Source organism: Manis pentadactyla, chromosome 1 (genome assembly GCF_030020395.1).
Source record: "Manis pentadactyla isolate mManPen7 chromosome 1, mManPen7.hap1, whole genome shotgun sequence".
NCBI classification, from domain to species: Eukaryota; Metazoa; Chordata; class Mammalia; order Pholidota; family Manidae; genus Manis; species Manis pentadactyla.
This window is the reverse complement of record NC_080019.1, coordinates 148,666,760-148,694,715: the sequence shown is the minus strand read 5'-3', so window position 1 is coordinate 148,694,715 and position 27,956 is coordinate 148,666,760. Positions and strand designations below refer to the sequence as shown.

General features: G+C 34.2%; 1 long non-coding RNA gene across 1 annotated transcript in view; it reads left to right on the top strand.

The window, feature by feature from the left end:
• LOC130683626 (uncharacterized) overlaps positions 1–27,748 on the top strand; it is a 226,684-nt gene extending 198,936 nt beyond the window's left edge. Inside the window, exons 2-4 of the long non-coding RNA XR_008997517.1 lie at positions 21,391–21,465; positions 21,997–22,047; positions 27,061–27,748. This is a non-coding gene — a long non-coding RNA (uncharacterized LOC130683626). The remainder of the gene's footprint in view (positions 1–21,390; positions 21,466–21,996; positions 22,048–27,060) is intronic.
• Positions 27,749–27,956: the final 208 nt, after the last annotated feature.

The window sequence follows — 27,956 nt, the reverse complement described above, 5'->3', positions numbered from 1 at the left end:
CTTTCTTTATAGGCTCTATGTGCCCTGATAATGCCAAGGAGCAGGTGAAGCCTGGGTAAGAGAAAATGAGAAAGCATTTGCTCTATAAATCCAGAATATAAATCAAATGATGCAAACTTCCAAGAAGCAGAATCCTACAGAACACAGATTGATCAAAAAATTGTTAAGGAGCTAGAGAAATAAAACCTGGTGGAAACCCTAGAAAAATAGGTTTTTTTGGTATGGATATTAAAACATCTATTTTTCTATATATAAATGCATATAATAATTTATATATATATTCATTATTAGGCACTCATGGAAAATAAATGGATTTATAAGATCACTCATGCAAAATAATATAATAAAATCATCTGTACTAGAAAACTACAGGTATTTCCTAGGTTGGCCAGATTTTGAGCCATTTAGTTTAATGTTGTATGACCACCTAAGTTTTGTTGAATTTCCCATTTTTGAAACTAACTACTAATATGGGTATAAATTGCCATTTCATATCCCATGAGCTTATTATTCTTGATTAAATATTCATTAAATAATTGGAACTTACTAAAATTGGAATTTCTTTATAATACCACCCTGATAGAACATCAGTTCTATGAAATCATTATTTCCATGTTTGATTAGCAAAGCATTTGGGTTTTATTATAGGCCTTTTTTATTAATTACACTCACCCTCTTTGGGTAATATCCTTCAGTTTGGGTTTGCCTTTTATTCTGTGATATCTATGACATTTATTTGACGTCATTCTTTCTAAATCCATCCTCTGACCTAATTTATAATCCTGCACTTTAAACATGCACATTGAACTGCTGCCCAGATATTTGCATTCTAATATTGCCCAGGAATACCAAAATGAATACTCAAAATTAAATTTCCCCTGAATCTGCATCTACTTCTGTAATCTTCCTTAACTCAGGTAAACATCCTCTGATATATATGATAATGAAAGGAATACCTTGACAAGGGAGTATCTATACTGCTTATTACCAAGTCATGTGTGTAACATACTATCTTTGCTTCATTCCATCTTTAAAACACCTGGATTCTTAGAAACTTTCATATTTTACTTTTATCTACATTTGAATTTTTACTAGAATGTATTACATATATTATAAAAAAAGTCAGTAGGAAAATTTACCGTGTTATATACCAGTGATGTCTTATGCATATTACTGATATCACTACCATCATTGTTATGGATGTAATTCATAATTTCCTGTGCAGTCTGGGATGGAATGAAGTAATCCCATGGGACTCAAATATGGTCCCCTTTATCTCTCCCTTGCCCCTGTCAAACTAATTCATGACATAATTGAATGAGCAGGCACTTAACAAGCTTATTGGCCCCTTCTGAAAGAAGGGAAAGTGATAAACAGAACAAAACCAACAGTAAAAACATCTTCAGAATGAACAAATGACACTTAGTTCAAGCATACTCTGTGTTAAGCACTGATTTAAGCCCTTTACCTACATTTAACCCTCTAACAACTAAGGTGGTAGTTACACTGATTATTCTCATTTTTTAGGTGTGAAAATGGAAACATGGGGAAGAGAAACTTACTAAAGATAAAAAACAAAGTAGGTGGATACATGGAGCTTTGTTGACCTGTAGGGTCAAGAATCTTAACACCAAACTATTTCTCCTAGGTGTCATTTTTTCTTGCACATGGTATCCACTCTAATCTCTCATGACACTGTTAATCATACCCTGGGTTTCTGCCTTAAAAATAGGACTTAGCTTTGATTAAGAGAGGGCTATCTGAGACAGAGTAAACATTTTGTCTGTAGATGGAAAGGGGATAGGTGATTTAGTTCTGTTAAATTTTTGAAGAGTTGCTCCTTAAAGAATTGTTTTCAGCTCATATCAAAATACCTCATGCTTCTCTGGGGTATTACTTTCCCTAACTTCAAGTTATACTACAAAATAGAGTAATCGAAACAGTATGGTACTGGCCTAAGAACAGACCCATAGATAAATGGAACAGAATGGAGAGCCCAGATATAAACCCATCCATATATGGAAAATTAATATGTGATAAAGGAGCCATAATATACAATGGGGAAAAGACATCCTCTTCAATAACTGGTGTTTGGAAAACTGGACAGCTACATGCAAGAGAATTAAACTGGATTAGTCTAACTCCATATAAAAAGTAAACTCAGATGGATCAAAGACATGAATGTAAGACATGTAAACACACAACTCTTAGAAGAAAACATAGACAAAAATCTTGAACATAAGCATGCACAATTTTCTCCTGGACACATCTCAGAAAAAAGAAACAAAATAAAAAATGAACATGTGGGACTATATCAAACCAAAAAGCTCTGTACACCAAAGGACACCATCAACAGAACAAAAAGGCATCCCACAGGATGGGAGAATATCTTCATAAATGACTCATCTGATAAAGGGTCAACATCCAAAATACATAAAGCACTCATATGCCTCAACACCCAAACAAATATCCTATTTAAGAAATGGGCAGAAGACCTGTACAGACATTTCTCCAAAGAAGACATACAGATGGCCAGGAGGCACATAAAAAAAGTGCTCCACATTACTAATCATCAAGGAAATGCAAATCAAAACCACAATGAGATATCACCTCACACCAGTTAGAATGGCCATTATCCAAAAGACAAGAAATAAGAGGAGTTGGCAAGGATGTCGAGCAATGGGAACCATCCTATACTGTTGGTGAGAACGTGAATTGGTGCAGCCGCTATAGAAAGTGGTATGGAGGTTCCTATTGAACTAAAAATTGAAATATCATTCAACCTAGTAATTTCACTTCTAGAAATTCACCTGAAGAAAACAAAATCCCTGATTCAAAATGGTATATGTACCCCTATGTTTATTGCTACATTATATGCAATAGGCACGATATGGAAGCAACCCAATTGTCCATCAGTATATGAACAGATAAAGAAGATGTGGTACATATATACAATAGAATATTATTCAGCCATTAAAGAAATCCTTCCATTTACAACAACATAGGTGGACCTAGAGTGTATTATGCTAATCGAAATAAGCCAGGTAGAGAAAGACAAATACCATATAATTTCACTTATTTGTGGGATATAAAAACAAAAGATAAACAAAATGAGAAAAATAGTACTAGATTCATACACACTGAGAAGTGACTGATGGTTACCATGGGGGAGGGAGAGAGGGATAAAGGGGCACAAAAATTCTCAATCATGATGTATGTTGGTCACAAGGATAGTAGTACAGCATGATTCTGTAATATCTTCCTTTGTTGACAGATAGTCACTGCACCAGTGGGGGTGAGGAGATAATATTGTGAGTAACTGTTGAACCACTGTGTTGTATATTTGAAACCAATACAAGATTGTATATCAATGATACTTCAATAAAAAAAATACCTCATGCTTCTAAAGCAAAGCACTGGGTGTAATTTCAGACTTTGTGAGTTCTCTTTTCCTTTCTCTCGACCACCAAATGGTTGGCTTTTTAAAAAATTTTACCTCCAAAATTGCCCTAAAATCCATCCTCTTCTCACCATCCAGACAATATCATCCCCTTCTCCCATGTAACCTTTCTTCCTATCTGGTTCTGTATCATCATGTTTGATTCTGTCTACCTTATTGTCTAAATTTCAGCACATATACACTTTCCAAAATGCAAATATTATCATATTCCTTGCAAAAACTCCCTGAATACATCCTCATCTGTGAGGGCATCAAATATAACCTTGTCTGCTTGACTCTTCAGCTTCATCTCTTTCTACCTGCCAGCTCACTTCATAGTCCAACTATGTCAAACTTTACAGGTCTTTCACTGCACCTCATGCTCTCTTGCTTTTGGGCTTTTGATTATTTATGTTGAAATCATTTTAGAATTACAGAATATTTGCAAAAATAGTATAGAGTTTTTGTATACTGTTCACTCAGCTATCTCTAATGCTGACAACTTGCATAATTGTTACACCATCATTAAATCAATGAAACTGACTTTGATACAGTACTATTAAGGGAAATACAGTTTTTAATGTTGTTTTCACTGGTTTGCACACTAATGCCCTTTTTCTGTTCCAAGATCTGATCCAGGTTTCCACATTACATTTAGCTGTCATGTTTCCTTTAGTTGTCTACTGTCTGTGACAGTTCCTCAGTCATCTCATATCTTTCAACATTTTAATACCTTAAAGAGTATTGGTCAAATATTTTGTGGGCTTTCTTTCTATTTGAATTTCTCTGGTATGTCCTCATGGTAAGGTTAAGATTATATATTTCTGACAAGGATACCAGAGAAGTGATGTGTCCATCTCATGTGGGGGTGTACGTGATGTTGGTATGTACTTACTGGTGTCATTAACCTTGATTATGTTTAAGGATTTTTCCATGATAAAGTTTCTGTTTCCATTTGAATTCAATAAATGTCTGAGAGAGATGTTGTGAGACTGCAAATATATTGTTGCCCCTTTTAGCATCCATTGGTGGAAATAGCCTGAAAAAACAAATTCAGTTGTTCATATGGTGATTTTTCAATCTCCCTAAGCCTATGTTTTTCTTCTATAAGACTGGTCTCTTCCATTTATTCATTTATTTAATTATATGATTATAAATTCATGGATACTGATTTTATTCTAGGGGTTATATTCAGTATTGTTGTTTTATTATGTGTTGCTCAAATTGTTGAACAATTGTTGAACTTTAGTCTCTAGGAACACTTACAGATTGGCTTCTTTGTTTACTCCACATCCTCATCCTTTTTTTAACTCTTCCTTTTTTTCAAACACCAACACGATGTTGATTCATTTTGTTTTTTCTCTACCCTAGAATCAATCACTTCTCCAAGCTGGCCTTGGAAATTATTGAGAATGGCACTTAGAAACCAATATCTGACTTTTAGGTGTACTGATGGTTACAATGACACCTTCTATTATCTCTGATTAGACAGAGATAAGAAATATATATATATTGAAGCCTACTATATACATAAAATAGTTCCAGAATTGCTAACTCATGCCCTGTGAGCAAAAATGTTACTAACTAGAGTACAATGTTTATGTACAGTTCTTTTACCTTTAGTCTTACAGCATCATGTCAAATTACTGGTTTCCAAAGATAGGATTTACATCTTCATTTACTTTATTGTTATTCAGTTAATACAAGTAGGTTCATCTGTTATAGTTTGCTTTTCATTTATATCTCCACATTGTTTTTGGTTTTTGTTTGTAAAAAGTAAATATTTGTGGTATACATTTCTATGGATTTTGACAAATGCATGGAGTTGTGTATATAACAACACTATTGTGAGTCCAAGCAGTTTCATCACTCCCAAAATTGTCCTGAACTACCTTTAAGTCAATTTCTCCTCTATCCTCAATGCTAGAAAGCACTCTTCTATTTTCAGTCTTATAGGTTTCTTTTTCAGAATATTATATTCAAGGAATCATGCAGTATATCACTCAATAATAATTCTTCCTATGTATTCTAGAATACTTATAGTTTTACATTTTATATTTAACTCCATCTTTTATTTTGAGCTAATTTTTGGTATAAGATGTAAGATATAGGCTAAGGGTTATTATTATTATTATTATTGCAATTATATAAATATTCCAGCATCACTTGTTAAAAATATGTAAATGTTCTAATGTTCTTTGTTAAAAAGATTTTTTTTTTGCATTGAATTACGTTTACATCTTTCTCAGAAGTAGAACAGCATCTGTGTGGGCCTGATTCTTGATTCTCTATTCTGTTCTCTTGTTCTGTATATCATCCACTCACTCAGATTAGTGCAGAATTATAGTAAGCTTCGGCATCATAGCGTGACTCCTCCAACTTTGTTCTTTCCCCCCCCCCCCCCAAATTGTTTTGGCTCTTCTGGTTCCTTTGCCTTCTGTGAAAATTTTAGATCAGTTTGTCAAATCTGCAAATAGACTCCTGGAATTTTAGCTAGGATTGTGCTGAATCTACAGATTAGTTTGGGGAAAATTTTTTTTCTGTCTCTAGTTTGCTGAAAATTTTGATAATGAATAAATATTGAATTATTAATGCTTTTTTCTTCATCTACTGAGATGAGAATCAATTTTTTAATTTTCAAAAATTCTGTTTATGTGATGAATTAAGATTGTAAAGGGGGTGTTTGATGATGTCCTGGCAAGCCTCAGCTTTAAGTAGATACACTGTCCCTGTGTATGGAGCATGTGATCTTCTCACTGTTCCTGACTCCTTCAGCTTTTAGTTTTGAGTCCAGTATCTACTCCTATCCTTCCTCCAAGTTAGAGGAGTTGTTTGTTTTGTCTGCTCCTTACCCAGTTACATTGGATTTTCACCAGTGTCCAAGGATGACTGTGATGCGCTTCCTGCCAGAGAATAAGGCACTTTTCCACAGGAGATATAGAGAGGATGCATACAGATTTTCACATTCCTCATATAACATTTCCTCTTTCCTCTCACCCAGGTGTGTACTATTTCAGAAGCTTTCTCAGGATCCCCAGTCTTTTTTTGTGAATATTTCATGGAACTGATAGGAAAAAGAAATCTGCAAAAGTATGCCAAGTCCCCTTATATACCTGTGCTTCAGCAGCTCCACACTGTTTCCCCACACTGGGCTTCTACCAATTTGCTTACTCTTGCAGTTGAATTCTTCTGCTTGTGTCCACCAGCACCTGCTCTAGGTAAGCAAGTACTTAAGTCCTGCCTTTCCTTGCTGATCCTGTTCCTTCATGGTAGCCGTAAATTACCTTGTGATCTCTGTTCCCTGACAGATATAAGAAATATCATGAGTTTTCTTTCCATTTGTCCAAATTCTTGTTGTAATAGGCATGAGGCTCTTTCTTGCACTCTATTTTCTTGAATGAGAACTGGAAGTCCTATTGGGTTTTGAAAATGCTCCTCCCTCTTGTGGAACACTCTCTTATGTTCCCACCTTATACCCTGCAATCAACAACTTCATGGACTTCCCAAATTATACACACTGTCTTATTATTCTAATTAAGTGCACTTTCAGATACCTTCCTCCAAAAGACCATCTCTCACTCCAAAAGGAGAAGCGAGTCCTTCCTGCATGATTCCTCATGTACTTCTCTCATTAATACACTCATTTAATTCTACTGTAATTTCATATTCTCCAGTCCATATCTTTATCCATTTTGTAGATTCCTGAAGGCAGGAGCCTGTTGCACACATTGTAGGCATTCAATAATAACTTGTGTATTGATACTTTCTATTACGGGTATTATGGACTGTTTGGGCAAGAAGTATGGGATGAGGTAAAATTCTTCAGCATCAACCTACAACCCAATAAATCACAATGTTAAGTGCATCTTATTGCCAAATAAGACATCCATGCTCTTGAAAAATGTGAAAACTCATGTATATTACACAAAAGAATATAAAATTAATGGAGGCAGGATTGTAACCTTTTATCAGTACCCCCTCCCCAGTAGCACTTATTATACACTTAATTGAAAATATTTAGAGATATGAAACAGCAAAGGAAAGAAAGGGAAGAATAATCCAGACATATATTCTTGTTTGGGGGGAGAAATTAACACTATTAGGAAATTTAAGTGTTTTTTTTATTATTGTCACTAATATCAGTGGGAAGCTCCTTCCTAAATCCTAATATGAATCCTAAGTAAACTTTATATTTTTGTTTCCCTGACTTTTTCTAAAGATCATAACATTTTAAGTAACCAAAAAGATTTTTAAAGTAACAGAAAAGATGTTTAGAAGAAATATAGGTGAACTTCAAAGAGAAAAGGAAGACACAGATTCTCATCTGTAGGTAACAATGCTAGTGATAGTGAGTGATCCCAGGGCTAATAGCCAGGAAACAGCCATCTGGCCCAAGACACGCAGACAATAGGCAGCTTCTCAACACACTGAAGTATATGCCCTTAGGGAATATATTTAATTACTGTACTAGTAAAATCAATGGATATTCAAGTTATTTCCCCAAAGAATTCAACATTTATTCAACATTTACACAAGAATTGAGAAATCCTTCACTGCCTTATGCACTGAGCCACAGTTAATTGCAGTTGAAACTTTATTTTTTAATATATATTTTTAATTATAATCATAAAAATGGACCTAAATAGTTTAACATAACAATGCTAGACTCATAAAGCTGAAGCTTCTTATCAGTATTTAATTGTAGCTAAATTCTCATTTAGCTATAGAGAGGAATGTCAATAAATCTACAAATATTTCATAAATGCAAAACTTAACTTTGTCCTTTTCTTTGCAGTATATCACATTCCAAAGAAACTGGACAGGATCGTTACCTTGTAAAATAAAGGAAAAAATGAAAAGAGAAGAGGTAGGTAGTTTACTTGGCTTAACTGAAACTGGATTTCTGGAAGAAGAATTATCAAAGAGTAAAACATTTCAACACAGCACCATAAACCTTACATGGCTTTGTAAATATAAATAGTTGAATAACTGCTAGTACTGTTATCCCTATATCTCTTTGCAGAGTCTTTCTCTTTGCATCTAACTGCACAGCTGCAAAAGGTGATACTGTGCATCATAGGGGTTCAGAGCAAAGGATTTGGAGTCCGACTGCCTGTGATTAGAGGCCCTGCTATGCTTCTCAATAGATTTTTGGCTTTGAGTAGTTTCTAAGACCTCTTAAGACTCAGTTTACTCATTTGTAGATGAAAGTAATACTAGCATATATTATCAGGTGGTGGTTTCAAAATTAAATAATGCATCTACAGTTATAGACATGATGGCTGATAACATAATACTCAATGAATGTTTGCTGCAACAATAATGATATGTATCACTGAAAGGCAGATTATGCCATATGAAACATCCTAGTAAGCAGGTTACAAGTCATCCCTTTCTTCCTGTTAAGAAAAGACAAACCAATTGCACTAGTATGTAAAACTGCTCCTTCTTTTATAATGGGCTCATTGTCTCTTGAAAATCTAAAAGAGCGCTCTATTACTTTTGTTTTCCACTCCAAATGCTTATGATTCACCGTAGGGATCAATGGCCCTTGGTGCCCAATGGCAACCCATAGGGAAAAGCTTTCAGTTACTTAATTCTTGGTCTCATTGGTATTTTACCACTGGTGGGACACTTAAATTATGAGAAAAGAGGAAAAATTTTGGAACCTAATGGACCTTTATTTGAATACTGGATCTATCAGTTATAACTTGTATAAACCTGAAAAATAAATCATTCTCTACCTAAGTGTTTTTCCTTTTGCAAAGCTAGGTTAATAACATCTAATTCACAGGGTTATTATAAGGATAAATGATTAATAAGAACTAGGTCTGGTTCATAATAAGACATTAATAAATGGCAGCTATTATCATTTTCATTTAGTGTAGTTCATTCTCTTTACTAAGAAATAAACATAAACTGAGAAAAAGCAAGGATTAAGTTTCACTGTCTTATTTATAATGTAAATTACTGTCCTTATGAAAAAGGAGCATTAACGTTTCCTTTAAAACTACAGACAGAGAGGTTATGTAATTTTTTCAAGTTGTTTATTAAGGGAAAAAGAAAAAAGGTTTTTAGACTCTCTTCAGTTACAACTGTTAAAGTTGCTTCTGTTTAGTCATTTTTAATAACCTCAATTCCAAGCCTGAAGAAGTTTTATATTTGACAGAGTAGGACAGCTCAAAATGTTTTTCTTAAATTATGAAATATTTCAGACATACAAAGAAAAGTATGCTTGAACCCAGCAACCCAACTTTAAAAAAATAATCTCACTTAAGTAAATGAGGCCCCAGGATACTTCTGACTGGTGCCTTTGCCTTTGTTTTTCTGATACATGCCCTCAAATTACCATTATCCTGAATTTGAGGAATCATTCATAGAATTTAACCCAAAACCACTGTGACTTTAATGATTCATAAAAACATTCATTCTTGTTTCTGCAGGTAAGTTTCAGGACAAAGATATGACTTGAAATCAAAGAGAATTTTCTACACTGCTTTGCATGTTTCTATTTCTCATTTCATAGTAATTAATAGCATGAATTCCTACCATTGCTAACAGTACCATGGCACCAGAAAGTATCAAGGTCATCTCTGAATTATTATGATAAACTGATATGCCTTTCCTTTTATTTAAAGAAAATATGAAATGGTATGATTTAAAAACCAATTCAAATACAAAGAAACATTATATACAAGCCACCATACTAAGAATAAAAAAACAAAAATAATATTTAATTCTTGTGTTATATTATTTCAGGGTAAACTGCAAAATACCTGTTCTTCTCCTTTCCTTTTGTTAAATATTTTACATAAGGGTCTTGGTTTATATTCATCTATAGCTGTTTTAAATGTTTGCCACTCTGAGCAAATTAGTAGTGACCTTGCATAGATCTATACCAAGTCTTGAAAGCTTAATGTCTTTTTTAACCTTCAAAGAATATTCTCAGGTTATTTAAAAAATAATTGTTTTAAAATATGCTTTTAAAAGTGGAAAGATTTTTAAATAGCCTCTAGGGAAAATAGTGTTACAATGGACTTTGTTACAAAATGAAATTTTTTTCTATTTATAAGACAGAATATTCTGCCATAATCAATTAGACAAAACTAATATAGTTTGGCCTGTATCATTTGTTTTAATGCTTTGATTTTATTCAGATGATGTCATGTTAAGAGAATGTGGGTATAAAGGAAAATGGTAAGACATACACATAGTGGAGTTGGTCCTCTCTGAATGGCTGGAAATCTGTAATTCCATGATAATTTAGAACAAGAACACTTCTAAGACAGAACTGGTCACTGCTATTTTAAAATTCCTCATGGATCAGACCATGTTCAGTTTATACATGAACACGTGGGTGCATATACACACACACACACACACAATATACTGACAAAGAAAAGGAACACAGTGTCAAGGAAATACATACTGGAGATCTCCATATTTCAGTGGCAAAAGGAAGAGTATTTTTTAAAATTAACTCCTAACAGATTATTTTATGGGTAGTATTACAGCACCTTATCCTTTCATCCTCATTCTATCTCACCACTGATCCAAGAACAGGCACAAGTGTCAGATTCATATAAGCTAAATAATCATCTCAGAATCAAAGGTGTTATTACCAGTGTGTGCCTGACAGATGTGATCTATTTCACATGTGACATCCAGGGTGCTTGAGATAAGAAGCAGAATTAGTACCCTATTTTACTAATTTACAGATATATTTAATTAATGATTTTTCAATAAAGGGTAGAGGTGTTCATCATAATCACATGCAAAAGTTCTTCAAAATTCCAATTCTGGGACTATATACTAGAGATTCTGGCTTAATGTCTACACTGGGGCATGGATATGAATGTTTTAGTGAAGATCTATACCTTAGTCTAGTTGATACCTATGTGGAGTGTCTTCCAGGACTCTGATAAACTACTAACAGGCCATTCTTTAACCTCAGTTACAGCTCTCAGTCTGCAAACACTGTTGACCTAACCCTGTGGCCATAGCTTATTAGACTAGACTCAAGAGGCTCAGTTTGAGTTTTCTCCCCAGGGTAGTGTTTGGGGCATTGTAGAAAGGAAGGTAAATAAAGCACTGGAAATGGTGTAGCAGCTTCTTTGCCTATGTGGACTAAACAAGTAGAGCAAGTCTGTGCATAGAAATAGAGTAAAACAAGCACACAGGAGGAACTAAAGATAAAACACACAGCAATTTTCAACTTTTGGTTCCACTAATGTACTAAGGTCCAGCTGATTTCCTGTCATTGGCTTTTATGACCTCTTTTTCATTATAATATAGTTCTCCTTTCTACCTAAGATATTTCAAGCTAATACTTTTCAAACAAAAATCCTACATCAAATATGTAAGTTATCCTAATCTTTCAAATAAGAGGAACATAACACAATGATAGCCAACTTACAGTTAGGACTATTCTTTGGAGATTTAAAAATTGCCATTCCTTGGAGCATCTGAGAAGGAACCACCTGGCCACTGCTTCTCATTTGTTTTTGACTTAATAACCTTAAGCTATTAATTCACTTAGATAATTGAATGAGGATCATTTTCCTCCATACAATTGACAGAACACACATCAAACTAAGTTTCCTGGCCAATACAGGAATTTGCGACATTCTCTGCAGGTGACCAGCTTCTGAACACTTCTAGCAATTAGGATCTCTTTAATCTGTGAAGCAGTCAGTTGTATTATTGTTAGACAGTTGTGATGTTAGAAATTTCCTCTCAAAATAAATTTTTTTTCCAAAAGTGAGAGACTGGAATTTCAGGGGAAGTTTGCCAATGCCTTTTCAAAATGAAAAGTTGACCCTGCTATTATTATCAAGGTACTGCTTTCAGGATGCAGCCCACAAATTTCAAGAGATTAGAGAATAGTTACTATGAGCAATGTGACATGAATGATCTGATGGTGGGTGAGACAGAAAACTAAGCTGTAAAATGCTGGAAATTCAAATGAAAGTGAAAATGAGGATACCATGACATTGAGAACTGTACTTTAAGTGTTCTGCTTGTCATCTTGACTCTAACTTGCTATTAATATTGGATAAGAAATCTAATTTTCTGTATATGTTTCTTTATCTTTAAGCAAATTATCTGAAAAAATAAATCTCTAAGGATCCCTTCTAAATCTGACATCTTATGGGTAAATAAAAGAATGCAACACAGATAGCTAATGTAGGCACTATACTAATCAACGAGGCACGCAGTGCTCGTGGAACAACGAGCAGAGCCAAGCACTTCAGCACAGCACTTCATCAAATGCTGAGCTTTGACTTCTCTGTTCGTTCAATGACCCTGGACACGTGGCTAACAGAGAGTTTCAGCATGCCATCTGTCACAGTTTGAGGACTGGACTATAGCCAAAGATCCATCAATTAATGTATCAGTCTTCCCATTCTTAAAGTCATACAGTTTTAAAAGTGATATCTTTGCCTTTATCTACATTTTACTTTTGATAAGTCATAACGCAGTGGTTGGCGATGAACTAGAAAAGTAAGTGAATAGTAAATCACTGGGACTGACTGTGACTTTTATCATCCAAGTGAAGATGGCCACTCAGTTGGGTCTGAGAGATTGTGAAGTAGAAAAGGCACATTGAGTGCTTCATTAGCTCCACTCCATCCTTCTCTGTGTGATTCTCTTCCTGTTCTTCTGTATCTTCTCTCTCCCTTATTCCTGTCCCCTGAGCTCTGACTACCAGAACCCTTCACTGCTGTGCTTTTCTTCATTCTGGTCTACACTTCCACATTCAGTACCCTTTCTTCTTCATTCAAACTGTCCTGCACTGTGTCTCATACCCTTTCATCCTTGCTAAATAGCTGGCTGGTTACTGAAATAGTATTTGGGGCTAAGCTGCTAATAGCGTTAATAGCTTACAAAGATTGTAATGTTTTACCCCTTAACTTTAAAACCAGAAAATATTTATTTTGTTCCTTCCATGTGCCAGAAACAGTACTTTAATGGAGGATTCAGAAATTTAAACCTATGTTATACTTGGTCCTTTGTAGATCTCAGCCTAGAGAGATAAAACCTAAGCAAATAGCTAAAATACGTGGTCAATACTATAATAAATATGTAAACAATATACACTGAACACACATAGAAAGAACTTAATGTGGAAGGAATGGATTGAAGGAAATAACTGGGGAAAGCTTTTACTCTCCCTTTGAGTAAACGAAGGAACAACTCAAGAGACAAGGTGGAGTGTCTTTCAAGAAGAAAGAATGTAAGCAAAACGCCATGGTGAAGAGAAGGCTGGGTTACCTAGGCCATGTGAATGGAGGAGTGAAAAGAGGACTAGCCAAGAGTGACTATCTTTACAAATTATCTTGCATAACATAGTAAGGCATTTGGAGACACTATAATAATGAAGCTCAAAAATAGAAATAGGAATAGAAAGAGACAGATCCCCTAGATGCTTACTACAGGAGTTGACAGGGTCTTATGATCCACTGACTGTTTGTGTGGGAGAGAGTGGAAGGGAGTCAGATGGTTTTGAGAGATGGGGGCTGAGGATGACACCAGAGCATTAGGATCGCATGCTCAAATAGTTGGTGGAACCATATGTGGAGATCAGGAGATGTGTACAGACATTAAGTACAGAGGGAGGTAAGCAGTAAGAAGGAAGAAACAAAGTACAGCATTGGTTGTAATAAATAAAGTATTTGTAGACTATTCAGAGAGCAACATCTGTAAATATGTCTGGAAATCAGGAAATAGGGCTGTCCTGGATTTGTACAATCGAATTTATTAGCTAAAATGAAATAGTGGAATTATTCATGAAGGGTTTATAGCAGGAGGGAGACAGATGTAGGTGGAATTATCCCCTGGCAATTAAGGGTAAGAACAAAAGGCCAGAGAAGTGAAAGGAAAGAAAACATAAGTATTGTAGTAATGAACTAGAATAATCCAAGGAGAGGATTAGTAGAAAACATAATCTTGAAGGACATGTGGGGTGATGGTCCAGAGGAAAAACAAAGAAAAAAACATGATTTAAATAAAAGACTGGTTCCGATAGATTTTAGGAGTTCAAATATGGCAAGAGACATTTGAGTGGAATAATGAATTTTATTGCATTGAAAACTAAGTAAGAGGTAAGGACATGGAGATACAGTATAGACAAGTATTTTGAGGGATGTATCCATTCATAATGTATCTGTGGTCTTAATATACAGGTTAGTGCAAAAAAAGAACTCAAATACATTTAGTAAGTGAACAACATAAACCATTAAGATAATTTGGTAACAACTTGGCAAAAAAAAAATCACTGGCCTGATGTATGGAGAATGTTTGGAGAATCAACCATGAAAAGGAGATGAGGTGTCTTAATTATTGCTGCATAAATTATTAATACAAACTTGGTGGATTAAAACAATATTATTTCACATTTGTGTGGGTCAAGAGCCAGGGCATAGTTAGCTGGGTCCTCCGCTTCAGGGTCTCATAAAGCTGCTATCAATGTTTTACCCCAGGCGGTGGTCTCACTAGAGATTTGACTAGGAAAAGATCTGCTTTCAAGCCTGGGTAGTTATTACCTATACTTAATGCCTTGTGCGATTTTGGACTGAGGCCTTCAGTTTCTTGCTGGCTGTTGACAGGAGTCTATCCTCAGTACCTTTCCATATGGGTTTTCACCAAATAGCTGCTTCCTTCCTCAGAGCCAAGAAGGAGAATCTCTTTGAGAGGCACACATTACAGTCTTTGTATTATAATTATAGAAGTGATATCCCATTACTACTTGAAATATGAGCTTGAGGGTTTTATTGATAGATTGGACCTAGTACATGAGAAAAAGAAAAAATCAGTATAAGTCCTAAATTTTTAGACTGAGCAGCTAGGTTAGTACTAGTGCCATTTCCTTACAGGTCAGACTGGAGGAGGCCTAGAACTGGACCATGCTGCAGCTATTTGCTATTAGATATGCTAAGTTAGAGATTCCTATTAAGTGTCAAAGTAGAGATGCCTATTAGGCAGGTGTTAATACATGAGTTCAGTATACAAGGAAGAGAATAAGGTGAGGATAGAAATTCAGGTTACCTGGATATATGTAAAAAAGGACCACACAGTGAGTAAGGTTAAATGAAGAATGGAAGTGAGCCAACATCCAGCTGTGGTAGGGGAGAAAGAGGAACAGCCACCTATAGCAGGAGAAGAATCAGAGCAGCGAGATATGCCGAAAGAAAAGGAAAGAAAATTGTTCAAGAAATTGGACGTGACCAACCACGCCAAATGTTGTTAGAAGATCAAGGAGGATAATGAATGAAAATTGACTATAGGATTTAGTAAAGTTGACTTTTCTAGCAATTCTGATAAGAACAATTTCATTTGGGTTGTGGGACAAAAATTTAATGAAGGAGGGTAAAAGAAGAGAAAGAGAAATCCTCAATGTGAGGAGGAGAAGTGCAGGTGCACAGATGGTATGACGGAGGGGAAGCTCAGGGAATTCTCACTTGACTTGAATTTTCTTTGCAAAATGATACTGATCAGGTATAGAGACTTCATGAAGTAGATAATGTTTGAATAGTTGCTGTGGGGAAAGGAAGCCTAACTCATTAGGGACACACACAATTGCTTTCAACTGGAAAACTCCTCCAGAAACTTAAATATCCCTGATTGGCATGTCATCATCACCACCTCCCACGTGTTAACTCATGACGGTGAGCCACGACAACAGGGCCGGCAGAGAAAGTTTGGGGAAAGAAGCTTTGCCCAAAGTACCTTAACTCACATCAGATACATGCTTGCCAAGTTTATTCACACTTTAAGATCAAACTGGATAACAAAATCCTGGTAAAACCACAAAAATAGAATGATGAATACCAAAAATATAGAAAGGAAGCAAACATCCTACTAAGTAATAGAGATATTAAGACTGAATATTGTAGTAATGCAAAGTGGGAAAAAGACTAGGGTAAAGGTCTTAAATCCATACTGTGCATTTGAGTTTGTCATTGTTACATTTACTTTGAAATAAATGTATCAAAATCAAAAGACAAAATAACTTATAAGCATTAATTCCAGGCTGTATTGTTTTATTCTGTAGATATGTAAGCTTCTCCAAGGGTATGTTTACTGTAATACATCTATGAGAATGTGCGCATTTTTGGAGACTGGTCTTAAAAGTATTTGTGGTAGTTCAAAAGTTAAAATGGTACTCTAAGGGATAAAGTATGATGTTCATCAAAAACTCCAATTTCAAAGTATCAGTGTTTGTGATTCCTACGATTTGCTATGTACGCTTGACATTGATTCAGTTGCTTTCATCTCTCCAGCTCTTTATATCTCTATAAGCAGCTTGTTTTCCAGCTTTAAGGTATAGTTAACAAAATTTAAGGCATTTAAAGTATACAGTACAATGACTTCATATTCGTATACATTGTGGAAGGATTCCCCCCATCATTTTAATTAACACATCCATTACTCACATATTTAATTTTTTCTTTTGTGGTGAGGACACTTAAATTCTGCTGTCTTAACACAGTATTGTATTATTGAAATTTGTTTTCAACTATAGCCACCATGTTATACATTTAATTCTTAACCCTACTCATCTTAGAACTGACAATACTTTTACCAACCTCTCCCTATTTCTGCCAACCCCCAACCCCTGGCACCTCTTTCCTTTTATCTGTGAGCATTTTTTTTCTTTAGATTCCACATATAAGTGACACCATTCAGTATCTGTCTTTCTCCACCCTACTTTTAAAAGACATGGTAGATGGACTGGGCAGCAACTAGATGAGCCTTACCTTCAGGACCATTAGAGAAAGAATGGGAAATACAGATTCAGTCAGGAGAGAAAGTGAGGTATTGTGGAAAGTATTTTGTGTTAAAGAAATACTGGAGGACTTGGATAGCATATTCCTTGTGTATAGAGAGCTGTCTGCATGTTTACGTGAGAAATCAAAGGGAAATAATCTGTTATTACACGTTCCTCTGCCTCTTAAAGTAATGGAAAGGGCTTAAGGAGACTTAAGGAAAAGATGCAAGTAACTTAGTAAGGAGAGCTATAGTTCTTTTTGGGGACATCAAAGATCATCAAACTTCTTTAATGACTAAAATAGAATCAAGCCACTGAAGACTTCCCCCTATTGTGCAAAATTTCAGTACTCAACATATATCCAGAAACTTTTAAGCCTGAAATAAATGAGAAGGAAGAAAATTAACATGAAATCTGGAAATATTTCAGTGATGCATGTATTTTCTGGGACTTAATTTTCTTATAACAAGAAACACTAACTTTTAAGTGCCCTAGTATTTGGCCAGAACAGTTGAAAATTTCCTTTTATCACCTCTGAACATACTGAATTGAGCATATTGTCCTAACAGAAAATCAGGTGTCAAAGCAACACAGCCTATACTATTCACAACAGATTATCTGAGACAAAGTATGTGTAGCCCAGGAGGTTGCTATCAAGTTGTTCAGTTCATAGGACCACTCTCCAAAGCCATAGGAACCTCATGAGAGTAAAAGTGGAAAATAACAAAACACTTAAACACTGATGACAAATTAATCCACCACACTTGTCTATCATATAAACACATACGTATGCCCTTACATGTTTATGAAGATGTGTACATGTACATGTAAATTTTCCTACAGAAATAACTATTTTACTCAAACCAAAATAACCTGCAAATATATATCTGTACACCCAACCTACACATACACCCACATATGTTTGAGGCATTGGTCTCAGCAGCCCATCTGTGTCTTTATATTTAGCTGTAACTATATAAACAGTCTGTGGTAAATATAATGTCAAACTTTTGAATCAGGAAAAAGGGAAGTTTTGTGAAATATCTTGTAATTTTATTCTTAATATCCTTATTAGAACAAAAAGCTGCTGATTCAGTTCTTGTCATATCAAAAGAGAAAATATAAGAATCTGATTAGTCACATAGCTCATTTATAGTTCTTCAAAATTAAATAATATAAAGAATTGTGTTGGACTTGGAAATCAAAGCACTCCTATGGTTTCCTAAGTAGTACGGAAATAATCATGCCCCTGCAAGAATTTCACTGTATTTGAATCTTTAATTGCATACAAATTAATAAAGTGCTTAGTTGCATCTGGAAAGTCCACATGACTAATTTCAGGCACTAAGTAACCTTGTGGTGAATAAAAAAACAACTAAACTTATTACAGGTATTTATTAAAAGAGAAATGGACTTGCCAAACCATCAAATTGACAGTTACTCTGTAAATGATTCACAAACTGATAAACCTAATGTGATATATCAAAGAAAAGAAATACTTTTTTTGTATCAACTGTGTCAACCTACTTGTCCTGAGACCTTGAGAAAAGATTAATTTAAGAACTACATTTTTGTTCTACATTTCATCTGAAAAAATGGATTTAAGAGGAAATAACCATAGATAGTAATAAAAGGTAAGTATGACTAAATACCATTATTACTGCCGTTAGGCATAATCCCTAAAAATATGATCATAACAAAATTTTGAACTTGGTAAAAGTGATTTCTACTATGCTAAAAACAAAACATACACTAAATGAGTATCACTCATGAGAAATAAAAATCCTTTATTAACGATATTCTTCTGGCCACCTCTAACCTATTGATTGCAGTTTCAACATACATCAATGAACATCTTTGAAGGAAGTAGTCTTTCTAATGCAATAGGCATTTGGTCCCCATTAATGTTTGATCTTTGCAGAAATAGTAGATTGAATGAAATCAAAACAATTATTAACAGAATAGAAACACAGGTTTCTAAACATTACCTGAGAGTTGTGTACTGCTAGAAAACAGAAAAAGAGGAATTGCTCTTTTCAAAAAATTTTTAATAGAACTCATTTCTGGGATGGCACAACCACCTATTTCTAGGAAGCATTTTTTGTGTGCAAATAGAGATGTTTATAGAAGAGAAAAGCTCTGAAAAAATCTAAAACTCTAAGTGCCTATGTGAATAGGTTCAATGAATTCCTTTCCTATTCATTCATCAAGCACTTCAAAATAAAGGCACATTGTCATCAATTTGTGCATCAGATATTGTCACCATGCAATTGACTCTCAGTGTTCAGGTAGCAGAGAAAAACAGCAACCAAGCTGTGCCAAACACATCCATGGAAGGAGATGTGGAAGGAGAGAAGGCATTTTCCCAGTTGCCTGAGACTTCCACTCCACTATAGCCACTTGGTAATGTGTTCTTTGCTCAAGGAGTAAAAGAGTTCTACCACAAGGCAGGTGACTTCTTACTGCTCTTTCCTTCCTATAAGAAAAGGAAGTGAGCACAATTAAGAATATGGCAACACAATCAATCTGTCTCTACATGTTGGTGAATCTGGCATTGATATCTTATCATACAGCTAAAATAACGCTCAAAAGCAAACAATAGAAAGATGAAGAATATTAAAGTTACAGTGTGTTACTTCTCTAAATTATTAGTGAACTCTATTGTAACCATAATACTTAAGCATATTTAGGGCTTGATCATGAACTTTTGGTGTTACTAGTGCATTTCCAATTTCTCAGAATCATAGCAATTACCAAGAAAAAGACGGTCTGGTGGTGGTAACACTACTCCAGGTCTAAAGAAAGTCAAGTTTTGTGAAGACAAGTCAAGATGTAAGGAACTCTTAAGTATAAAGTTATTTACCTCTTACCCTAAATTAGTTATCTTCATCTTGCTCAGTCTTTAAGAGTAGTAGTTGAACTGTGTCCCCAGAAAGTCAGTTGAATTTTTCATGAATAACACCAAATATCATTTTTTTCAAATATTTTATGACAGTTTTATTTCTAATAAATTCTACTACTTTGCTCTAGTCACACTTTAAATATATGTATAATCAAATTAAAGAAAATCAACTGTAGAAAGAAAAAACTCAAGTATTTCTTAAGAATTTTACATTAAATTTTTTTTCAGTTTTCCTGAAATAAGAACCTCTATCTTAATTGGAAATATTTTAACACTGAACGAAAAAGATGGGAAATAGTACCACTACAAAAATACAGATTTATATATTTTCTTTTCAATTAGAGTTTTTATTCTAAAAAATAAATATAAGTAAGATAATTGAATGCTTTCTACCCCATTCTAGAAGTATATATTGGGGTCAATACTAGCAACTGCATATGGGTAAATCCTAAATAAATTGGAAAATAGCCACTAAGTTTTTGTTCATCCCTACCATTATCACATTTTGTCCATTGTCTTATAGCATTCAGGGTCTTCAATGTCTTCTACCAAACCAAAATATATTCTTAAATATTTTTAACATTCATACTATAAAAGATGTAAAGAATCAACAGAATTTTCTGTATTTCCATCAAAGTGATTATCTTAAGCAAAAGGAATATTACTTACCTGTGAGATTAAGACTTGAAAAATATTTTTAGAGCTTAGGGTAACTTTTGGGAGAACACCTAAAACTGGTATTTCCCTCCTTGCACTGAACTCGAACTCCGCCCTCAAGGGAGGTACATTGGCACGAAGAGAAAAGCCTAGATTTGAAACAATTAAGATAAAAAAATTTAAAACAAAAACAAATAGCCATATTACATATGCTGATATTAAAATGAAATGTGCTTACTCTAGGGAATCCAGAGAAGAAAGTTTCAGAGTAAGAAAAGTTGACCTTACAGCTAAAGATTGACTAGGGCCTGGGGAAGCATGGCAGAGGAGGGGTGAGTGTGAAGGTAGGGATAACTGAAAGTAAAGTGACTATATATGAAAACACAGCATATTATCACTTAAGAATAATAGTTTCATTATTTCCTTTTAATAAATTAGAAAGCAATTCAGAGCCAAGAAGATTGAAATTCTTCCTCTTTTATGCTTCCTCAGCAAGAATGTGTTTATTATCAGAAAGTTGCAAGGAATATTAAAAAACTAAACTTTCAACTATCTTAATATTAATTGAATCATTTTCTTATTGGGATTATCTTTTGCCCCAATGTCACATTTTACTCTTAGGAATCCAGCAGCTGGAACAGTGCAAATATAAAGAATGACATTCACAAGCAGAAGCTACCTGATGAGGGGAAAAAGGTAGGCCTTCTACTTTCTTGGATATAATACCTTTCTTCATCAAATGACTTCTGAAATAACAGTGTTCTTCTTGAACTCAAAAATATAAAACAGGATATAATGAAATTTATATAAGTAAATTTATAATAGCATTTGCTATAATGAAATAATTTTGTAGACCCCAAGACATAGAAATTTTTATAGGAAACAACAATGAAAGCAAAAACCAAAAATATACAAAACAGTGTCTCTTCTCCTTGCCCTATCCTTTTCCACTTAACAGTTTATTCTTCACAATGCAAATGGATTTCCATGTGCCTTCTTCCCTAATTAACCTTAGCATTAAAATTATTTAACAAAAATACTTTTTAACAAAGCTAGAGGTAAGAGCATTCACAGTATTCCTCTTAAAATTTAACTCCAAAAACATTTCACAAAACATGAAGAGTAAAATCCATAGAGCCATTTATCTTTTAGCAGTGGCATTTTCTCACTGAGACTTCTGAATTCTCAGACCTTTCTTTCATTTTGGTTTTCTGCTTCTTCAAGCAGGTCACAACTACAGACCTGACAGGAAAAGAAATGGTGTGCCTCAAATTTGTTGTGAGTACTTTCATTTCACCTTCTTCACATTCTGCCTTTTGTCAGACTCCATCTAAAATCAAATCACTATTGGCCAAGGCCATGTCCATAGAAAAATGGCAAAGTTAGATGTGTCCAAATAAGATCATAATTCTGCTTTGCTATAGCAGTTTACATTGCTATGTGAAATATCAACCCCATGGCTAGAAGAAATGTCTGCAATGAGTATACAGAAATTAGTCCTGCCAAATCTGTTCCCTTCATTATACCATTAGTATCTGAAACCAGATCAATGAAAGAAAATAATAACCATTTAAAATACTTCTAGAACTTTCTAATTATGAAACACTTGTACAGGAAAACACTTAAAGGACTAACAGCATGTTTTATTACATCATTTAGATTAATTTGGATACCCATGTAGATAATTCTAACCATCAAGTAATTCTAGAGTAGATGCTATATGTATTTAATTGTTCATTATAATTTCCACAAAAGAATTGGTTAATATGTGAGTTTTCCAAAATATAGCCAAATAACTCTTCAGAGGTTTATATATATAATAACTTCAAAGTTCTCTTCAGTCTACCAAGACAAACTATATATCAGTATATAAGTAAACCATTCCACAGGGAACACTATAAATCTTCCCTGCCTTTAGTCAGACTTACAAATTGTTATCGACACTCTCTCTGTAGCCAGAAACAAAGATGTGTATTGTAACAGAAACCTATAAATGTTAACCCAATATGTACAGATGACTAATACTACAAATGTGACCCAAACATGAAGTTACAGGAAGTAAAAATAGAGATTTCATAGAAAATATTCAGAATGATGTATATCTACCAGTTTTTGCCTTTAACTCTTCCCTCTTGCCTCCTTTGTTCTACTGCCAAAGAGAATATGTACTTTTGTATTTTCTGTATAGCATACACATTGATTTTTTTCAATAAGGCTGTGTGCTAAAATGTCAGTTCAGCTGTGTATGAATCCTTCTCTATGGCCCAAAGAATACATCTGTACTACTTTTAGTATAAAGATAAATCCAGCTACTGGGTAGATCTGCTATTTCTGGGTGATTTGGGGGACAGTTGGCGCAGAGCTGGATTACCCAGATTTCCCATACTACTGCTTTGCACCAGCTGTATATTTCTCCCAACAGCCTGGACTTAAACATTATCCTTTCTGCCTGTGCTGGTTCTTTCTGCAGTTGGCCCTGACCCTGATCGAGTGTCAATCCCAGCGGTTAGCTACCCTGCTTCTGTATTTATATTCTCTGTGGGTTAGGTAATAATAAACCTCTCTCTCTCTCTCTCTTAAGCAAACAAGAAAACTGCCACAATAAAGTTACTATTAATAAGTCAGTAAAAGACAGAGATATGTTCAAATGACAGCCTGGTATTTCTAAAATACTTGTTTTGGCAGCAGCTTCCACTGGAGTCCCTGAGCTAAGAATTTTAGTTTTGGCTTGTAACATATACTGTTATCAAAGACACCATTTACTTAACCAGAAACAGGTTCAGGTCCTAGGAGTAATTAGGTGGTAATTTATTTGATCATTTATGCATTAAAGGAACCTTAAACTGGAGCCATAACTGTAACTCAGTTCAAAAAATTAAAACAACAAGAACCTGATTTCTGCTAGTCAGACTATCCTTTGATACACTCTTGCATCCTGTTGATGAAACATTAATCTGATTTCTCCAAACTCATCTGGTTTGGAGAAAGGAAATAATCCAGCTAAGAGTAGAATTTAGTCTCCAGGTAACCATGATCCACAGGAGAGCCAGTTAACTCTGCTAGCTTGTAGACCTTTCTTAAAAAGAGCAAGAATTAGTTAACCCTTCTAAAGCCAAAACAAGACTTCCACATTGATATTTGAGAAGATTATCTAAAATAGGATAAACATAGATCAAAGACTCCCTTTCTTTCTAAGAATTTGTTTTAGGTTTAAGTGATTTATAATATTATATTCATTTTAGGTATACAACATAATTCTTTGTATATATTGCAAAATATCCACCACAGTAAGTCTAGTTTACTCCATAACTGTACCTAGTCACAATTCTTTTTTCTTATAAGAAATTTTAAGAGCTACTTTCTTTAGCAACTTTCAGATACACAATACACTATTATCACCTGTACATTACATTCCCCGGACTTATTTATTTTATAAGTGGAAATTTACACCTTTTGACCAACTCTGCCCATTTTGTTTGCCCCCTACCTTCCACCCCTGGCAATCACCAATCTGTTCTCTTATCTGAGTTCAGTTTCATTGTTTTTAGAACCCACACATAAATGAGATTATATAGTATTTGTCTTTCTCTGTCTGACTTGTATTCCTTAGCATAATGACCTCGAGGTCCACCCATGTTGTCACAAATGGAAAGATTTGCTTCATTTTTATGATGAACAATATTTCAGTGTGTGTGTATCACATTTTCTTTATCCATTCATTGACGCATGGATACTTAGGTTGCTTTTCATGTATTGGCTCTTGTAAATAATACTGCAATGAGTAAAGGGGTGTATATATATTTTTTAAGTTAGTGTGTTTTTGTTTCCTTCAGATAAATATCCAGAAATGGAATTGCCAGATTATATGGTATTTCTACTTTGAATTTTTTGAGGAACATTCACAATGTTTACCTAGTGGCTAAACATTTATATTCCAATGGACCAATTTATATTCCCACCAACAGTGCACAAGGGTTCCCTTTTCTCCACATCCTTGCAAACACTTGCTATTTCTTGTCTTTTTTATAATAACCAAGCTAACAGATGTGATGTAATAATATTTCACTATGATTTTGATTTAAAGTTTAATTATGATTAGTGATGTTGAACACCTTTTCATGGGTCTGTTGGTCATCTGTATGTCTTCTTTGGAAAAATGTATTTTCAGATGCTCTGTCCATTTTTTTAACTGAATTGTTTTTATGCTATTGAGTTGTATGAGTTCTTTATATATTTTGAATATTAGCCCTTTATGAGATATATAATTTGCAAATATTTTCTCCCATTTGGCAGGCTGCTTTTTCATTTCATTGATTGAATTCCTTCACTGGGCAGAAGCATTTTAGTTTAATGTAGTTTCACTTGTTTATTTTTCTTTTGTTCTATTTGCTTTTGGTGTCAAAGTAAAAAAATCATCATGTAGACCATGTCAAGGAGCTTATTGCTTAGTTTTCTTCTTGTTTTATGATTTTGGGTCTTTCATTCAACTCTGTAATTGATTTTGAGTTAGTTTTTGTGTATAGTGTAAGGTAGTTGTTCAGTTAAATTCTTTTGCATGAAATTGTGCAGCTGTCCCAGTACCATTTGTTAAAGAGATTGCCTTTTACCCATTGGATATTCTGGGCTCCTTTGTCATAAATTAATCAACCATATATACCTGGGTTTATTTCTGTCCTTTCTGTTCTGTTCAATTGAGCTCTCTGTTCCATGCATCTGTTCTGTTCCATGTATCTGTTTTTTCATGCCAATACTATTCTGTTTTGATTACTATAGCTTTATAATATAGTTTGAAGTCAGGACACATGATGCCTCCAGCTTTGTTCTTCTTTAGAATGATTGCTTGGGCTATTCAGGGTGTATGAAACCTTCTCTATGGCCTAAAGAATACGTCTGTACTACTTTTAGTACAAAGATCAACAATATATACCTGGGTTTATTTCTGTCGTTCCATATACATTTGGGGATCGTTTTTTCTATTTATCTAACTTTTTAATGCATGCATTTGTTGTGTTCAAACTGTGTATAACCCTGTCTCATGTTCTGGGGTCACAGTAACCTGTTGATTAAAATCAGTGAGAAATCCTCCCATGACTTCTTTATGGGAACGTATTGAGCATCACAACACGTAGGTTAAAGATTTCACAACATGGTGCCAGGTAACCACTTCCTGTTTCTCCCACTCCCTCAATCCTCACTTTACAGTCTTTGCTGTGCCACATCAAGGATAAGTTGTTAGTTGATACTGTTTAAATATTATTACATTCAGTAAAGTACTTGTAGGGTCTGAAAATGGTTTCAAGGTTGAGGTAAAAAAAAATCCCTAAGGTACTGAAAAGTGTAGGGACTACCATTTATTACCATTATAGACTTTCTTAGTGGTTATTTCATTCTCCACTAGGAGTTTCTTCGAGTTATATCTCAACTAGTTCTCCTGGTCAGAGGGCCTTTGAAGGAGAAGACGTGAGGATAGTCAAGAAATTTCTAAGATCATTTAAATTTTATATATTGTAGTGTATACAGAAGGAAATAATAACTTTCTTATTATATGCATGTGTGATATGAATTTTATAAAACATTTATATCTTCAATATTTTCATTGACTACTGTTGCTTTTTTTGTAACACAAAGGACATACTTTTTATTTATCATGATTATCAATATTATACACTATTAATTTAAAAATTACATACTGTACAATTAAAATAAGAGTTTCTAATCAATTTTATAGGTTGTATTGCTGAATTTTTACCTTAAATTGTTTTTTGCAAAATTTTCTTCCCTTTTTTGTTAAAGAGTACTATGACAATAAAAAGAATGTTCAAATGTCAATATGTAGTTCTAATACTTTAATCAGGAACTAAAAATCCTCTCAAGAATCCTTGACTTTCCTCTACATGGTCTGCAAGATAGTAAAAAAACCAAAAGATTATCTATAAACTTAGCTAAGGTAAGTAAGTCTTAGTATTAATGAGGAAACCATTTGTTATAATTCCATAAAAATGTCAAAATTAAGTTAAAATGTTATAATTTTATAGATTAAAAATAAAGAGAAACTAAACTTTGGGATTGTTCAGGACTTTTGAATGCAAGTAATATGTGACTAGCTTTAGGGCAGGAAAGATTTGGACATTTATGCGTCTAAAAAAATCAAAGAAATGAGATATCAGAAATGCATTTGATTTCTTGCTTCTAGCTCATTTTCTCTCTCCTTCCTTCTGTGCTTAACTCATCTCTTTCTTTCTACATGATTAATTCCATTTGTTCTTAGTGCCTCCTCTTTGTTCTCCACAGAAAGCATGGTCACCAACATTTCCTGAATATCATAACTGCCTCTACTAAAGACTTTCTTATGCCTAATGAAAAGAAAAGAAATCATGGGGAATTACTGTGATTGGTTCAGCTTAGTTTAGGTGCCCACCGCAGACAAAGCAATAGTAGCCAGAAGAAAACGACAGCTTCAAATGGAACCAGGAATGGTGGTGGTGGAGCAGGATAAGGTCTCAAGCCCATAATGAGGTGCTATATTAATGAAGGGGAGAGATATACTTGTTTAAAACATAAACCTGTTTATAACAAATTAAGAAATTATAAATAAATTTTAAAATGCAAGCAAATTATGACAATGTGTAAGACTTGACCTATACTTGAATACCATGTACAATACCTATGGAAAGTCTTTATTTCAGTCAAGTAATTTAGTTTTCAGTGTTTAGGAAAATGGTTCATAAATATGTAAATGTGTAGATTTTAGCATAAGCATTTGCTATTTGCTCTCAAAAAGAATTTGTGATTAAGATCATATTTTTTTCACAGTTATATGAATAACTAACTCAAATTATAAGCGGGAGAAAAATGATTCCAAAGCAAAAAAGTCTTACTTTCCAGAATGTGAAGGGAAATTTATTGTTCAAAACTTTCCATTACTTAGGCTGTTTGCTGTTTACTACAGGGAGTATTAAATAACATGAGATGAAAGTGACAAAACAGATTTCTTGATAAGCACACTATTTTTAAGTACCTCCTCATAAAATGGTGTGAAATCTAAAACATCTTGAAAATGAAGTAAACTATTTCAAGTAGCTAACAGCAAAAATGAGACATCTTCCAAGAGAGTAGGCAAAAGAAAGAATGATAAGATCAACAGAAGCTGAGTGCCTGTAAGTTGTAAAACATTTTATAACATGATC